Source organism: Melopsittacus undulatus, chromosome 9 (genome assembly GCF_012275295.1).
Source record: "Melopsittacus undulatus isolate bMelUnd1 chromosome 9, bMelUnd1.mat.Z, whole genome shotgun sequence".
NCBI lineage: Eukaryota > Metazoa > Chordata > Aves > Psittaciformes > Psittaculidae > Melopsittacus > Melopsittacus undulatus.
In genome coordinates, this window is record NC_047535.1 from 1,712,705 (window position 1) to 1,730,475 (window position 17,771).

Below are 17,771 nucleotides of genomic sequence, written 5' to 3' on the forward strand. Positions count from 1 at the left end.
TTTGGGAGCACGACTCTCCCCCTCTTTGCTCCCATCTTGCAACCACACAGGCTCTTCTTTCCCAAGTCTCGTATCACCTTGCCATCTGGCAACCTTTATGAGTACTGAACAGTAATAGTAGATAAAAGACTTGAAGCTCTTAAAGCCACAGGAGAGATCCCTCCTGGCCTTGCAGCAACAGTCCGCCATCCCTCTGCTGTGACCTGGAAGTGGAACCCACAGAAGACAAACCGATTTCCAGCTCTTCAAATCCTAAAGTGTTCTCAAAGCTCAAGTGTACAGATCTGTCCATCTCTGTGGTAAAGCCAAGATGAGAATAACACTAAAATGTTCCTTAACAGCTCACAGCAACACTACTGTGCTTTCATGGTCAACACGAAGACCACCACCACTCACTCCAAATCAAAGCTTGAGGGAAACTTGAGAAACAAACCATAATAACTATTCAAGATGAAAAGCAGACAGGAGACCCAGGAACACCACCCAGCTTCTCTAAACACGATGAGGCATAAAGAGGTAACAGTCAATTATGGCCTTCTTTTTATGTCTCCTCTTTAGCAGCATAATGCACTTGCTAGGGCCCTGGGTCAGCAGTGACTCAGAGAACAGAGGGCCTTCCAGTGAATCATCCACACATTTTTAAGCACCCTCCAGGTTGTGTTGATTGGGAGATGTCTCACTACCTACACCTTCCCTAAATACTTACTGGGCTGTCCAAGGCATGAGTGAGAGCGTGCACGCAACAGAGGGTGCAAAGAAGCAGCCAATCCTCTCTGAATACCTGAATGCTACAAAGAGGAGGAGACAGCACACAGAGACCTAACAGCACTACTCACTCCTGCAGCTTGTGAATACTGGCATGAGCTACATGAAGATAGGGAAACAATGGGATAAGTCACAAACACTTGATTTCACAAGTCAAGACAGTTTTCTTTCCCCTCCCCTCGTGACTAAGCCTTTGGTCCACACACCCACTCTACCCTCAAAAAACAACTCCATGAAACAAATTTGATTGCTCTAAAATACACACAGGCAATGACCAATCACACCTCCTCCTCACAGCACCAAGTCTATTTACTAAGAGTCTGCACCAACTGTCTGCTCTGTATGAAACAGGATCCTACTCCCTCTCTCAATGAGACATTAAGCACTAACAAGTCCAACTCCCCTCCATTTTCCCTATCCCATTCCCAAAGCTCCACATCCCCAGACAACATTGTTTGCCCAGATAAACTTTCTGAAATCACTCCTGCTGTGTAACTATGGTGTTAAACCTTACCCTAGGAACCTACCCCCGATCTGAACTGCTGCTCCACACCTCCAGTGCCCTTCCCCTTTTCTACATGTTCACTACTTGAGACATTTTCCTACACAAAATGTAAGAAAACACACCCAAAAACCCCAATCCCCCACACAGCAAATGAAGATTTACCCCTTCTTTTAGCAGCTAAAGCAACTTGCCTGTCCTCATGTCATCCCTGCTAACCTCTTCCTCTTCTCTGGCACACCAGATCACTATCTTGTTCCTCCAACCCATCAAAAAGCACAGCTGCTAAAATTATCATTCTGACCCATCCATCACACTCCTCTCTTAATCTGCCCCATATCTTCTACAAGGTATTAAATTCAAACAGTGCAGAGCCCTGCCCTCAAGGCACTCTGGCCCTCTTTATATTACATGTGAGAGCTCATCCCAAATGCAGTTCCTCCCCCTCCTCTCAAATTCCTTGCCCAGAGTGGACATCCACATGCTTCTCCTTGGCTTCAACTTCCCATCTCAGCCTCTCTCTCCCTGTCTTGTGCAGCTTTCAGCATTAACCCAGGGCACAGAAAAGCCTTCCAGCCCTGATGAGATGGAAGAATGATCCTTCACTGTCTCATTCCTTTTGAAAGGCCAGTTGAACTCAGCATGCCATACACCATCAACACAATACAAAAGGCAAAATGGTTTAGAGGGAGGAAATGGTGCAAAAGTATTAAAGTAATTAATACAGCCCATGGTTACAGTTTTCTCTGGATACTCCCATGAGTACTGTCTTGCATCTTTTACATTGCCAGCTATTCAGGGACAATCTGTATCCTTCCCCCCCCCCAAACCAACAAGCACATTCTTGGCAGCTGAATTATTAATAAGGAACAAATGGTAATTGATTCAGAAAGGATTTGTCTCCTTCAGTCATCTAAGTCATGGTGCTCACACAGCTTTGTCCTGCTTCCGGCCCCTCCAAAAGTGCATTCTCCCACCCAGAGCCGTAATGGAGCGTATCCAGCTCCAAATTATCTGTGTTTATGTGACCTCTTTAGCACTGTTGTATCTGACCACTCACCAGATACTGCAAAGGAGAAACACAGTGTTCATTGTTCCTTCTCTCCTCAGCCAACAAGGAAAAGCTTAACTGGATTAGTTCTTAAGGATGTATTTTTATCCATTGTGAGCTTGTGAAAAAAATTAAACATTAAAAATAAAATCCTCATGGAAAAGATGAGTTTTGCATCAGGCTCTGAATGTGCTGAGCTTGGGGAATTAGCGCTCTCGCTGCTGGTGGAAAGTTCCACAGTTCTGGCCCAGCTCTTCACACCAAGCATCTCTCCTCCTCCTCCGGGCACTGCTTTCTCACATTGCAGCTCCAATACTTGCAACAACGATTTTCACTCCTGTTTTGCTGAATGAACTGAGGATCACTGGGTAGGTCCTCCCCCTGCTATGAATATGGGTTTACTTGTAAGACAAGCTTGAGAAGCGGCCCCTGAGAGCAGCTTCTCTACAGGCTGTTTGGGTGTTGCAATTAACAGCACCACACACACATTCTATTGCTTTCCTAACACCACAATTTGTTTGGCATGAAGAACTGATCAGCAGTCAGCTTGCCACAAACTCAACCTTTTTAAGGCAGGACCTGTGGCTTTATTGAAAACACCACAAAGTTTGTTTCTAGAAACAGTATGGAGATGCCATAGAAAACGCAGCGTTGATGCTCAAAATGCTGGCTGAATCCCAAACAATGGGAATTCTGACATGAGGCAAAAACAGACCTTCAAAGGCTTGTAGGCAAATATACTGTCACTGAATATTTTGTCATGGAAGCTAGAGCCTAAAAATAACACAAGCAGATAATGCACCACGACAGGCCAGCACACATCCTGTCTTTACTCTGTAAACACCACGATGCGAATTGGCACTACTGTAGAAACCAGGCCACCCAGACAAAAAGTAGGACAGTAGTTTGTAATAAACTGCAGCCTTCATCCCAGAGCCTCTATGCTCCTCGTCCCACATATCCTGCTCTACATTAGATGAGCAAGGAACCTGGTGAGAGCACAGCCAGGCAGCTGGTCCCAGTAGCAAATGCATGCTGGGAGCACAGGGAGGAGGTGTGGAAGGGGGAAATGGTTTACCATCCATCTTCTGATAAGGCCAGCACCTGCAGGAGCAGCGTGTGCTGCCCACAGCAGGAAACCTAGCCTTGAGATGTGCTGACTCACTGCAGTGTGGTTGCTTGCAGTTGGCAGTGGTTAAGTCTTCCAAAAACACTCTTCTTTGGAAGCAAGGGGCCTTTGCTATCTCCTTTCTCTATGCAGAAATCAAAGAGGAAAACCAGAAGTGCCCTGGGGAACTAGAAGACATCATATTCTGCATTCCTTGTGCCCATTTGCAAAATTTGGGCTTGAAGGGGAAAATATTCTGTTTAACATAAATGAGAGCATGGTAAAAGCCACAACAGACTGAAATAAAAGAGAAGTGCTGGAGGCACCAGAGCAAACCAAGATTCATTTCTTGTTCTCACAGAAGTACTTTAGTTACATTAGGATGAATTACACCCAAAGCCTTAGGATTCTTTTTAGGTCTTTGATTCTTATCAAAATCATCCCCATTGGTCTCAATGCGTTTCCTTAAAACATATGTGATAAAGTCCCTCTTGTGGAAGTGTGTTAAGGACACTGGAAACACTCCATTCCACAAGGATGGATGTTAAACTTTAAAAGCATTCAGTGCAGTTATGCATAACAGTCCTTAGAACAAAAGGCCATAAACAATCCTTGGGACTAACAATACACACGATCACTCACACAGTCTAATCTTTTCTCAGAACCTCCAATGTGCCCAGAGCTATGTAAAGTTCTAAGGCGTAACAGGGTATTCAGCAAGGCAAACAAAGCCAGGTTCCCCAAACCTGAAAGGTTAGTTACCTTCCAGGAAGGCAATGAGCAGAGCCTTCCAGCTGAACCCTGTGTGCCCATTTGCACATGGAATGAATTCAGTGAATTCCATTCCAGCCCTCTAGATGACTGACTTTTCAAGATGCTAATTGCTTTATGGTAGTACCCACTAATCCCTACTAAACCCCAATCAAACAGCAAGGCTAATACACAACCAGCATAAAAGAGAAAGTCCCTGACCCAAAGAGAACGTGATTTCCATTTACAACAGGATGCAACAGGTAAATGAAAGGGACAAACAGGAAGGAGCAGTTATCACAAGGAGCAGTTGTTATATACTAGAAGTGTGAAGTGGCTTCATGGGGAAAAGGTATTAGAAACATCACCACCACATTCTTCTTCCAGCAATTAATCAGAGTTTACTTCCAAAACACGTATGGTAAAGTCTAGGTGGGCAAATCTGGGCAGCATTTTGTTTCTTTTTACATGCAGGGGAAGAAAAGAGGGGAAAAGACAAGCACAGAACTAAAAATAGACATTTTCTCTGAAAATCACAGAGTGGCATCAGGAGGAGGAGGCTGTGGGGAAATATGTGTATCCGTAAAGCAGAGCATGCCAAAGCCATTTTGCTTTCCTCTGCAGATCGCCCTTGATATATTATCATGGCTCTCTTAGGTATTTTTTCCTATCTGTTTTTTATTATTACTCCTGTTTTTAAGGAAGATAAGGTTCTGAAGCCTCAACAAGGGCTGCACACTCCCACACACAATTTCACTGCTGTAAAAGCTCTGGCTGCTCAGCCAGCTACTACTTAGTAGCTCTGGTGCAATAAAAAAGCAGCACGGACCTCTAGAAGATGGTAACATTGGTGGATGCACATTGCAGAGAAGACAAAACCAGAACCTGGAGCTGCTGTGCCCCCAAAAGCCTCCGAGGGCTTCGTGGTGTGCCTGCATCCCACACAGCGCACAGTCCCTTACACAAAGAGCTGTGTGTGGCTGTGTGGGCAGGACCAGCACCTGAGACTCAGCAGCACTGCAAATAAACACAGTTTACACGTGAATAAGTGCATAGTTCTAAAGGCATTTCTTTCCTCAACAAACAGCAATAATCTGGGAACACTGCAAAAAAAGGTGTATTTTCTTGAGCCAAATCCTTCAGATGTTTAAATAAATAAAGAAAGGGAATAATCAAAGGCAAGAAAAGGGCTGGAGAAGGGCCAAGGTGCAGACCAGCACCAGGGAATCCTTACATGACCCACGCTGTGGCTGGTGCATTCCTGACTCATAAACTAAGGTGCATCCGGTGCCTGTGTCAGGTGCTGGATTGGCAAAAGCATTCCCTCATAATAGCTTCTTAATTGTTTTTTGACAGCCATGAGGCATTCTCCAGAGAGCTGTGAAGCTAGAGATTTGGAAGACAGTGTGCCATTTGTTAGGAGCAGGCATAGAGCAAACCAGCCACCTGCTTCCCGTCTGCCTCTCTGCCATCCTCACCTGCTGCTGTGTTTAGAAAGTGTGGTCCCCAGAGGACAATTCCTCATTCCAGAAACACCTCGTCCATGTTATGTTCAGCCATTCGCTGGAATTTGTGCATCAGCTCCATCAATTTAACTGCTTAAATCTAAGCATATACTTAGACGGCCCTGCAGAAAGAGGTGGATTGAGGAAGCACTTAAAGGCTTTGCTCCGTTAGGATGAAAGAGACTTTGGAATCTTGAAACACTCCTGTTCTCTTAGATAATAAAGTGTTTAAGAAATAAAGACCTTCAATATTCTCTTTCACGAGCACCTATTATTCCAGCCTCAGAAGGTCTCACGTACCTCAAGGCAACAACTACAAATGCTGATTTAAAGAGAATATTCACCCCTACTCGGCTCCAAACTCCTATCTGAATAAGAGCCAACATATTTAGCATTTTGTTTCCTGCTGCAGATTCAACAATTGCAGGCCTTGCCTGTGAGATGAGGAAAAACAACATGGAATATCATGTGTCACTTCCTCTTCATGGCATGCAAACCTGGGATAAGCAGGGTAAAGGCACTTGTCTTTTACCTAAGCTTTCACACACAATAAATCAAGAAGGTTTGGCCTTTACTCAAAGCACTTCTTCTTGAAAGCTCTGTATTAATCAAATCCCTTCAGATCAAGCTCATTTGAATGTATTTAACATTACTATGAGACTGATAATAGCATAAGTGTATTGCATCATCTCCACTACAACAGTAATGCCTTTTAAGTTTCTTTTTAGGAGCTGCCTCAGACATGCCTTAGATAATTTTGTTGGCCAACTGAGGACTAATGCAAGACATATTCTGTGAATAAATGCATTTCCAGAGGCTCAGTCTCAGAAGGTGATTTTGCAAATAGCCAATGAGAAAGTGCCTGCTTTGAAGTGTTCCTGGAATCAGTTACGGTTGCTTAAACCACCCATCAAATTCTACCAAAAAAGGCTCAGAGAAACGTTACTTCAGACTAGGTTTATCTTTCCTATAAATGCAAACTGCTGCATTAAAAACAGACCTTTCCCCTATGAAATACGCACTTTCACAGCTCGGGAGTATTTAACTGAGGTGCTTAAAGTCAACATTTCATTTTCTTTCTTGGAACAGTTGAAAAAACTCGAAGCCAAACTGCACTGGATGGAAAAGGTAACTTCAAAAGTCCTTCCCCTAAAATAAATGACAAAGTTAACACAAGCCTGTGTGAAGCATCAGGCCTGTTACTCGTGCTGATACAGGGTTAACATCACTCCAGTTTACTGGGCTCCAGTAAGGATTTCTTAGCCAGTAGGTCTTGTTTTTCCCTTCCTAATGTTTCCTCCACAGCTGAGGATCTGGGCCAGTGAATACAAGAGCGGGTATGAAACGCTGCTGCTAGGTGAGTGCAGCTTTCTGCCTTGGTAGTGGAAATCATTACAAAAGGTCTATGGTAAGAGAAAATGAGGCTTGTGCTCGGTGGGAGTTGCTGGGTGCTCAACAACCCCCCATCAGGCCACTTACTCTCATGCTTCAATGGACTTAATTTGATTGTACACCTATGGAAACAATCCTGGCCTAAGCTTCCCGAAGCCATCTGGATTTGTACTTCAGCTTCACTAGTGAAATCCCAAAGCATACTCTGCCCAAAACTGAGCAGAGCAGACTGCAGGAAATGCACAAGGTTATTTCTATCCTATCATTCTAAAAACAGCCTCCTGGATATTTCGGGGAGGGAACAGGGGAATGGAGACTGCTACATAGAAAGATTCATTACATTTCTGCTTTAAGATTATTCTGTTCTACTTCGTATTTGTCGCAACTTTAAACCACTTGGACTTAGGTTGTGCACAGAATGTTTACAAGATGTGTGGGCAAATTTAGCAATATATATTTTTTCAACTTCATTGCTTCCCCACACACACACTGAGTCTGAGTTACTCTATACATAAGTTTCCTTTCACAGTAAAAATGCCAGGACTTTCCATATGCACTCCTGCTGGAGAATGGCATTCCTGGCAGGTTTTCATGCATCCAAGGGATGGTGTTAAGCTCCCTGCATTGCTCCAAGTGCTATCTGAGAAGAACACACACCTGAAAAAGCCACCAAGGGAAGCCACAAAAGAGAATACACCAAAGGAGCTCCCAAATCACAAGTGCCTTACTTGCAGTCAGAAGACATTTCAAAGAAAGCACACAATGGTGCTGCCAACTTGCTCTCGATGGAACATTCTGTTTTCAAAGGCTGTTTTACAACAAGGCTGTTTTCTTCTTGTCAGGCTCACAGGAATCCTCAAGACGCCCTTCCTGAAAAGTGTCAGCATTGCACAAGCAGGCCTCGAGAAGGAAGGGAGATACTCAAACATCTCCCCAGTGAAATGCTGCCTGGGCTCCTTCCAGGCGGTGGTGCAAGAGCGGTGCCGTTACTCCACCTCTGATGGCATTAGGCCTTGGGCACATGCCTTTGCTTCTCTCATTTCGCTGTGGTTTTCCTAACGTTGTGCTTTTATAGGAGAGTTTTGCAGCAAGTTTGAGGGAAATGACATCACCAGCCCCCAGTTCCACCAGCTTAATACAGAAAACTGCCTCCAAAGAAGCCTGAAAAACATATTTTGGTGCTTCTTTAGCATCTGAAAAAATGCTAGTGCACCCAAGCTGGTAAAGGCAAATGAAGAACTTCCAACTCAAACATCTGAACACTGATACATATTCATCCTCTGTGCTGCTAATTAACCACAAGCTGATTTCCTTCAGCACTGTGTTTGTTTTAGCAGCATGGTTGTCCAGAACCCACCTTCCAGAACACAGCAATAATCAGGCTTCATAAAAACAACTGTGCTCACTGTTACACTGAAAAACATCCCATTCAATGTTGGCTTCTCTCAAGAGGACAAAAGGTAACAGGCTCTGATCAGACATGGAAAGTGTCCACTTACAGAGAATGAACTGTTTCTCAGGAAGTGAAAATCACGGTTTTTGCCTCATAGGCCAGGATGACATGATATGGCAAAGTTAAAACTCAAAATACTCTCTTGTCCAACCACAGATTCCCATCTCCAGTATGTTCCTGTGTTTCAATACAGAGCAGTAACAGATGAGACAAACAGATCCACACAGGCACGCAGGAGAAAGCAAAGGTGCAGCAGCATGGGAGGGATACTGCAGCTTGAGAAAACATGGCCACAAATCACAATTTGTCCTCATAAGAAGAAACTAAACCCCAAGGCAGTAGTGTTCCCTGAAATGAGCCGAGTGAGCCCTCTAATATGAAATCTAGAAACGGAAAAAGGCACAAAGAAGCAGAGACAGGAAGGTGAGAGGCACAATGGGTTCTCTTTAAGGACAGTGATAAAGCACTTGTGCCAGCCCAAAAGGGGTGAGAAGGAATGAACCCACCTATCAGTTCTAGGAAAGCAGGTTCTAGTGAAGACATTAAGTTTTAGAGATGATCAGATCAGAGGTACATTGAGCACAAGCTGCCCAGCAAGGAATACAAACCACCACACCACAAACCCAAGAGCACTATGGGAATGCTATAGAGAATCTATGTTGGTAATATATATAGGCTCTTCCTCCTTTAATCTTTAGGCTTCTAAAGCTTAACAATTCTGTCACTAAGGCTAAATTCTGACTTTATAACAGCATATCCACAAATAAGCTCCATTAACTGGAGACTAACTGGAGAAGGTCCGGCTACTAGAGACAGAAACGTTATAAGGCACAGAGAAAACCACCTTGGCACTGACTGAGAAGATGGGTCTGCACATGGAAGAGGTAGCTGGGTCCCCATTTTCTGTCTCTAGGTTCTCTTTGTCTTTAGTTTAGCGGGTAATGTCTAATATTCTTTCATGGGAAGATCCTCCAGACACCATGCAGCAAGACAGCTCACTTCTAAATAACCATTGCTGGGCTTTGTTTGTTTCATTTACATTATGAAATGCTTTTTAATAGCATTTCATGATAGATTACCAGACAATGAAATCTTAATGACTGAGTATGGTGGGTGATAAATGGAGCTCAGGGTTGCCACTAGCTGAACTGGCACTAATAGGTGGCACAATACCAAAACCATCAAAGTGTATGTTCTTCATTGATGAAAAATGCACACTTCCCAGCAATGAAGCCCAAAGGTCAGCCCAAAGATCACAAAGGAGAAGCAACTTGTGCTGCCAAAAAACCCCAAACCCCCAAGTTCCCATAACAAGAAAAGAATAAGCCTTGCTAACAACCCATGGTTTGACTTCATCAAACTTGTGGGCTGCATGTATTCACCACACCTCGTGGGACTGCATTCCCAAAGAACAAGCCCTCCTTCATGTGGGGTGTTCCTGGTTGCAACAATTTAGGAAGGCATTTTGTACTCTCCTTATTCTTTCTACCACCAATTGTTCCCCATGTTTTGTTTCTGTTTATGCAATCAAGTCCTTTCACTCTTACCCATGACCTAACTACCGCTCTGACCAACATATGGGGTTCATGTTGTGTGCTGGTAGGCAAGCGAGCACAAGACTGTATTTCAAATTGGCAGTAATCCCACACGGAACTCTGTGACTCTCCTTTTCCCCCAGCAAGGTATTTCTGCTGACAAGGCACAAAGACACACCTCAGCCCTGTACAGTTCTGCTTCCTCCAGCCCAGTTTTACACAGCTCTAACTCTTGTATGAGAACTCAGACTGGGAAACCTCAACTCCTTTATCTTCTGTTTTCACTAAGCCAGGCCTAAAACCTTCACTGGCACAGCAATGTGAACTGAAGTATGATTCTTGCAATCTTTTTTTCACCTAAAAGCCCTACCACTGATGCAGCCATATCAGCAAGAGATGTCTTCTTTTACCACTATCAATTATTTAACATTTATAACTGATATAAGTTATACTGGCAGACTGCTTAGTTACCTGGAGAATATCACTAAGGACTGGTTTGTGGCCCAGGAGCAAGAGTAATACAGGATGCAAGTACCGGGTTTGTAGGGAACACCCTTGCTTCCACTAATCTCCTTTTTGGTAGGAACTGAGACCAAGAGCTAACAGCAATGCAATGAAGATGAGCTCCGGGTATGGGTGCATATGCTCTTAGTGGTACCCAGCAGGCAGAGGCATTTTGAGTCTCCATCACAGTCTCTGTCAACCTGGGGACAAACATACTCCAGGAGGGGCTGCAAAACACTCACTTTTAGCAGGATCCTCCTTTTTAAGCCCTACCATCTTCCACTGCCTTCTGCTGTCACAGTGTGACCCCATCCTTGTGTGCCAGACAAAAAGCCACCTGAAATGCCAGATCTTCACTAGCAGGAGATGGACAGTCAGAACATCTTTCCTGCACATGCCTCTGTTGAAACTGTCAGGAAATTTAGTGGCAAATCAGGACAGACACTGATACAAGACTCTGCACTATGAGGGCATCCTCCCATGAGATGGTTATATAAAATAATTGACCAAAATTATCTAAGTGAAGTCATTGAGAGACCAAATATTTCACCAATAAAATTTTAACAGTATTAATGATTCCAAAAGAGTTATCTCAGTGCCCTGAAGAATTATCTGTTCCATTCCAAAGAGGAGAAAACTGAGGCAAAGGGACACTAACAGATGTGAAATTATGACAAGAACAGAAGATCAAGTCTACCAGTTCCCTGGTGTGCCTCATGTAATGCTGTTTCCATAGCATGCATGTGTGTAAATGTTCTTTGCAGAAAGTAACTGTAATAAGAAATAAACTTTACATCTCACCGAGGCAAGACAGGAAATCCTTCATAATTTACAATAGTAAAGAAAACCATTTACTACCTATATGCTATTCTAACAGAGACATCTCTAATAGCTTCCCTAGCTGTTACAATCCTCCTGCCTAAAGACTTCTAAAAGCGTGCATGTGTATGGGAAAGTGATGGAGCCGTTCTCCCTGCATTCATGCACGCCTCCTTGCTATATTCTACTTTACAGAACAGACACTCCTGCTGTATCTGTATCAGGCAAAGATACTCAGTTCCAATGAGCAACTCCCCTGTTCCTCTTCAGAGACTCCAGACTTAGTCCAAAGCTCAGGAAGCATCTGTGAAATGCACAGGGACTTTGGATCAAGCCAGAAATGTCTGTGTATATATCTGCTTGCTATAACTTAGAATCATCTTCTCACAGTCCAGGGCTTACACATCATTCCTATGTTGCTTCAGCAGTGAATTCCGTGGATTGCCCTTTACCAGTCACCCTCCCCAGGTCTCCCACAGGTCACTGTGAAAATGAAATACTGACTCCCCCCTTGCAAAGCTGAATGTCTTTGTTCCTTCTATGCTATGTGGTTTGGCACAGGCAAATACATTCTCAATGAGTACGGAGTGAGTACATACAGCAGCAGTCTTTTATTCACTGGCTGCTATTGAAGAAAGAAGTTTTTTGGAGTGTCTCTTGTGGGAATTCCATTTGCTGAGTCTGTGCAGGAGGCCCATGGAGCTGCTCAGAGGAGAGGAGTTTCACTGGAGCTGCTCCAGAGAAGTAAATACAAAACCAAATTCAAGTACCCACGTTGCAAACTTCACACTTCACCAAAAACACTCCCCCTCACACTGACAAACAGCAAAATCCACACTGCAAGGAATCAATAAAATACACATGTGAAGTACACAGCAAAACCACAGCGGCTGGACACTGCGCTCCAAATGGCATTAGTGAGACGGAGGAGTTCACAGATCAACACAGCCAACAGTAGACAGACCAGGGGAAAAGTTTGACTCACCAACCTTCTCACCCCACCTGAGCAGAGGTCCTCACACAGTCATTGCATGTCCTCGCTGAAGCTCCAGCTGGCCTCTGACTATGGCTTCCCCAGTGAAAGGGGGATCTTCTGGGGACTTCCCTCCTCTCACACTCAGTTATTCTCGATTACCCAACTGCAAATCAGGGCTCCAGAAGAGCAGCTTCATGCTCCTTCTGCACATGGTGTTACTCATTTGCAAATTCCAACCCAGGTCACAAACACGTCTGTGTCTTTTCGACTATTCTGGGGTTTGGTTTCTTTGGTCAGCCAAGCACACAAGGCTCTATGTGCAACTTGCTGACCTTTCTCTAAAAAGTGCTTGGCTAGAAGATAGAATCACAGACTGGTTTAGGTTGGAAGGGACCTTTAAAGCTCATCCAGTTCCAATCCCCTGCCATGGGCAGGGACACCTTCCACTAGACCAGGTTGCTACTACCATGAGTTCAACCAGCCTCATCTCCTTAGACTGATGTAAAACTGAAGTTACAGCACAAAGTCAATCTCTCCTTTGCAGTAACAGTTTATACCAGCATGTTGTGAAGAAGGTAGCTTGCATCTATCTCTTCCGGAGGTTGCAGAGCCACAAACAAACACAAACCTCTGATTAAAACTCCTCCTGAAGCCAAAAGTGAGGCAGCTGTAACACCTGGAGAAAGGCAGCACTGCTTAACACAAGAATTTCCTACCTTGGTGTTATGTTTCTTGGCAGTATTCAAAGTATGTGGCAAAAAAAACCCCCAACATCTGTAACAAAACTCCAAACTAGGGAAAAAGCCACTAAGAAAGCTCCCCACACACATACACATACCAAACCCAAGATATCCGTAGCACAAGGGAAAAACAAACCACCAACCAGAGAGATACAGCAGAAAATCTTAAGGGTTTTTAATAAGCATATATCAAATGAAGTGATCTACAACTGTAAAGTTTAGGGCAACAACAGTATGAACCCCAAGAAGAAGACACTTTGCTCATATACTTTACTTCCTCAGGGACAAAACAAAGCAGAAAGCTGGGATGTTTAAGGAGATTTCTACTTTTCTGATAGGTATCCCATACATAGCCATAAACAGAATCATTTGCTAGCTTGGATGTCTTAACTTGCAAGTTTAAAGTCTTTCTTTTTACTGTTGTACAGACTACACCGGGAACAACTTCAAGTTTAAATAGGGTGCCACTGACCTTCCTCTTCCTGCTCTGGTAAGGACTCTGGAAACTGGATGACATTACAGAGAACCTGTGTTGCAATTGCTAGGCACAACAGGGTCAGACAGAGTTCAGTCTTCCCTTTGAACTTTCCTGCCTTTGTGGGCTATAGTCAAATCGTCAGTGTTATTTTAACATGGTTTTTAAAGTTTAATTTCCTTTTTGTGGCTTTGCATTATTAACATTATTGACTTTAAAAGTAATGTGCAGTCCCCTTTTCATCTTGCAGAAAGCATGAAAGTATCTTCAGATTCCTCCCCCCTCCACTTAATTAAAAACTTGCCTCAGTGACCTTCTTTAGCTGCTGCACAAGGGCCTTTGCTGCACAGAAGTCAATAGGAGAAATCCCTTTTCCTTCAGTGGAAGCAGGATTTCTCTAATCCACTCTTCCCAGGAAGGGCTTTGCAGTTTAGCAGAGCAAGAAGCCAGCATTCAGTTTCAAGAGTGTTTCAAATCGGTTCCTTCAGGGTCCGAGTGTCAGTGCTTGACACATGGGAATCTCAAATAAGCAAAGTGAAGGAGTTTTAACCAAGTCTCAGTGTGAATCCCAGGAGCAGAGCAGTGACAAACCAGCAACACTTCGTGACATTCTGCTTTAAATCAACATCATCTGGACCCACCTAAACCACTTCATTGCCTTTGGGGAGTGTCCCTAATGATGTAGCTTGTTTTGAGCATGGGTTTTTCCCCAAAGGCAAGGTCCATTAGTGGATTTTACATCCTAGGATCTGCTGTGCAGTGCTTCTTTTGGGGATCTGACACCCAGTTGAGACAGGCACTACAGCTGGAAATTCCAGGCACCTGGCTGAGAACACGGCTCCATAGAGGAATACAAACCCATGGGATCCAGGAGGAAGAATCACAGCACTGATGTTAACCTCAGCCAGTGTGGGGCACTGAGCTTTGCTTTTCAAAATAACCAATAACAGCAAAGAAGCCATGAGAGAACAAAGTGCTGAAAATCCAAAATCAGATGGAAAACTGAATTCCATTCTCAAACACAATCTATGCCTCACCTATCCTTTTTTCATGCAGAATTCCACCCTCATTCCATGTCAATGCACTAAAGTAAAATCAGGTCAGCAAAGTGTTACTGCAAGAGGGGCTGCTGAGCCTCCAGGACCTTGGGAAAATAAGTAAGTATCAAGGTTCTCAGTCAGAAATACTTCTTAAAATTAAGGAATACAGCTTCAGACATCTCATTTTACAGAATCTTTGATTCTAGAATGAAAAAACCCACCCCAAACCAACCAACCTACCGCATAAATCCAGTTAAGATTCTATAAGCTTTCCTGTAGCAGCCACTGCTTCCCATAGGGAAGCAGAAATGAATCATCCAACACTGAAGCACTGAGAAGAAAAAGAAGTCACTGAACAGAAATAAGTTAGCAAGGACAGTGTGATGACAGCTTTCCCCTATGACAGGCTTCTAAAAGATATGCCCATTACAATAAATATTTCCAAATTAGATATCTGGCATTACATTGAGAGAGCCAAAGGCTTAAAGATGTCACATAACATAAATGCAGCTCTGTTTCACTCTGCAGTTTCTGGAGCAGTGAAACCTCCAGCTTGCTCTCTTTTTTTTGCCTCCCCCCCCCCCTTTTCTTGATATGCCAAATTCATGACCAACACAAGAAACTTCTTTCGCTCCTCTGTGACTAACATTTATCATTGGGGTATAAAGTAGCCATTATTCAACCGAATGCGAATTCAGCAAGTGCTTTTCAAAAGGAGCCACCCCCCAGCAAGAACCGCAAACCAAACAGCCGCCCACAGCCGGCTGGAGCATGCCTCCGCATTCCTGAGCGCTGAATAACAGCGGCCGCTCCGAGCCCGAGCTGCGCCCGCTCCGCGGAGCCCCTCGGAGCCCTTCCCCTATGGCAGAGGCAGGGCTGGAATGGCAGCTTGCATCGCACCGCCTGCGATGGCCTCGACTGCTTTCTAAGGGCGGGTTTAAAAAGAGATGCCCCTGACTTTGTTAAATTGAAAGGAGGAAGGAAAAAAGCATCAGATGAAATAAATTCGAAATGAAGTATGAAATCCCCAATCCCTCAGCTGTGTTCTAGCGTTGTCTTGGAATCATGGAAAGCAAGAAGAGGTTTGAGATGCAACCCATAGCTGATTCTGTTCCAAAGTGATGCCATACACATCCTCACTGATTCAGGTATGGAAGTCAAAGGTGAAACCAGTCTGGTCAAAGACTGAGGCCTACTCAGAACTTACTTCTTCACTCAGGAGGAAAAAGGGTATAGGGTGCAGACTCCAGACATCCTATACTAGAAGGTATGCAAACACTAGACAGACCAGCTTTGGGCACCATACCAGGAGAAACCTCAGTCTGCTGCGCCAGGCTTGGATTCCCTGGGTGTACAGGAGAGCACAGGACCTGCCTTAAAGGTCTGTAGCAGTTTTCTTGCAGTTCTGATCCCATTTCGCAGTGCTTTGCCCATCATCTACCCCAGTGAGGCCTCCTCGCACTGCTGGATATAATATGGCTCTAGGGAATGGGGACAGCGCACACAGCTGCTCCAGGCTAAAACTGGAGAAATAGCCCAAGAAAGGAACAGCATCTCTGGCTGGAGAGCGTGGAAGGCTCACACAGCCCCCAGCAGCTGCAGCAGTAATTCTGGACAGGGGAGCCACAGAAAGCAATGCCCCATCGGGAAACAGTCCCCTTGGAGTAAAACTGGAAATATCCCCAAACAATGAAATCAGGCCACAAATAAATTCTCTACACTGTGCAGATAAATTGCTTATGTTTAAAACCACTTATTCACCTCACATGAAGTTCAGTCAGTTTCCAACTTCCATTTGCTCCATTCAGCTGCAAATCAGCCAAGTGACAGACGAACACATGATGTGGGACAGGGATGGTAACAAAAGCCTCACCTCAGTGTCATGTAAATCATACTACAGAATCCCAGACTGGTTTGTGTTGGAAGTGACCCTAACACTGATTCAGTTCCAACCCCTGCCACGGGCAGGGACAGCTTCCACTGGAGCAGCTGCTCCAAGCCCCTCTGTCCAACCTGGCCTTGAGCACTGCCAGGGATGGGGCAGCCACAGCTTCTCTGGGCACCCTGTGCCAGTGCCTCAGCACCCTCCCAGGGAACAGCTTCTGCCTAAGAGCTCATCTCAATCTCCCTTCTACCAGTTTAAAACCATTCCCCCATGTCCTATAACTACATACCCTTGTAGAAAGTCCTTCAGATTTCTTGTAGGCCCCCTTTAGGTATTGGAAGAATGTTATAAGGTCTTCCTGGAGCCTTCTCTTCTCCAACTGAACAAACCCAATGCTCTTGGCCTGTTTTCATAGGATATGTATGTGCTCCAGCCCTCTCCTTAAATGTTGCACAATGTTCACCCTCCGCACTTCCTGGGGTTGAAGAGAGATGTTTTGCAGCACACACCAGCAATTCCCAGACTGGTCACTTACCAGGCAGCAATAGGATTTGAAGATCTTCAACAGAAAGCCAGAGATCTCTCAAACTTAAGTAATTTCTTTTTGCCCAGTGTTAATGCAGCATTTCCATGCTGTGGAAGTCACAGAGTAAAGCACCATCATCCAAATGCTGTTGTACTACAAGCTGCACCTCTATTTAAGAGTCTGGGTTTGCTGCTCTACTCACTTCACTCATGTTACGCCTTATCTTGACTGGACTTTTATAATTCTTTGAGATAAAGTACAAACAAATCAAATACCAAAGAAGGATTTAAAATGGGGATGCCATTTTGAGTGATTGAATAAAACTGAGTAAAAAACTAGTAACTTTTTTGCTGTAGAAGGTAATCAACCTCCTGTGCCCTGTGCTGTACCAAGGCATGGGGAATTTCTTTCCTTTTGCTGCTAGCTTTGCCAAGATCTTTACGGGAAGGACTGGAAACTCCTATGATGCATCACACGCCAGCTCCGATGCAAGGCAGGTACCCAAGCTGGTGAGCCAATATGATAATCCTGTATTGCTAAATCCATTGTTTCCCTGAAAATCCTTGAATCACATTCAGTGCTCTTGGCCAAGGAAACCGGATGGTGCTTTCTGCAAAACCTGTCACCACCACTCCCAAGTCTGCAAGAAATTGCTGGAAAGAAACAAAGATTCCCGCAGGCTCTTCCGATGGGAATGTCTGTCCCACTCTCCTTCCTCCCTCATCTTTTCTTGTTGAATGTGAAC

General features: G+C 44.4%; 1 protein-coding gene across 2 annotated transcripts in view; it reads right to left on the reverse strand.

Annotated features, from left to right (window-relative positions):
- The window catches only part of SMAD3 (SMAD family member 3), a 73,024-nt gene that overhangs the window by 33,150 nt on the left and 22,103 nt on the right, over positions 1 to 17,771 (reverse strand). The window lies entirely within an intron of this gene.